At 51.3% G+C, this 538-nt stretch overlaps 1 non-coding gene across 1 annotated transcript; it reads left to right on the top strand.

Annotated features, from left to right (window-relative positions):
- The first annotated feature begins 466 nt into the window (after positions 1–466).
- trnag-ucc (transfer RNA glycine (anticodon UCC)) lies at positions 467–538 on the top strand. Its single transcript has one exon. It is a non-coding gene; the product is annotated as a tRNA-Gly (tRNA).

Genomic DNA, 538 nt, shown 5'->3' with positions numbered 1-538 from the left:
TCTCAATGAAAAGATCAAGAGAAGGTAAGAATCCAGAGGGAGGGGTCCAGGTGGAGGGAGAATCCTGCAGGTGGGTGAAAGGATTCGTTGAACGGGGGGAGGACTCCTACTCAAAGAAGTGAGCACGGAAACGAAGACAGCGGAAGAAGAGTTCAGCATCGTGCCAAGCCCAACATTCATTGAGGTGAGAGCGTAAGGGTATGAAACTAAGTCCTTTGCTGAGCACTGAACGTTCAGCGTCGGAGAGGGGAAGGTCAGGGGGTATAGTGAATACACGGCCGGGGCTGGGATTGGAAGATGGGGTGGGGACGGAGGGACAGGCAGGGGTGGAGGGTCCTAGATGGGTGTTGGTGTCGATGAACATGGTGAGAGTTATTGCAAAACAGTCTATCAATCAGACACAAAATGCCAAAGATATAGTGTGTTTCGCGGTGCTATAAATGCTGACTGTAATTTGCAGAAATGTGCGATGGTGCTATAGTGGTGAACATAGCTGCCTTCCAAGCAGTTGACCCGGGTTCGATTCCCGGCCATCGCA

The sequence above is a fragment of the Cetorhinus maximus genome, chromosome 31, assembly GCF_964194155.1.
Source record: "Cetorhinus maximus chromosome 31, sCetMax3.hap1.1, whole genome shotgun sequence".
NCBI lineage: Eukaryota > Metazoa > Chordata > Chondrichthyes > Lamniformes > Cetorhinidae > Cetorhinus > Cetorhinus maximus.
The sequence above is the reverse complement of the archived record's forward strand: the minus strand, read 5'-3'. Positions and strand labels throughout refer to the sequence as shown.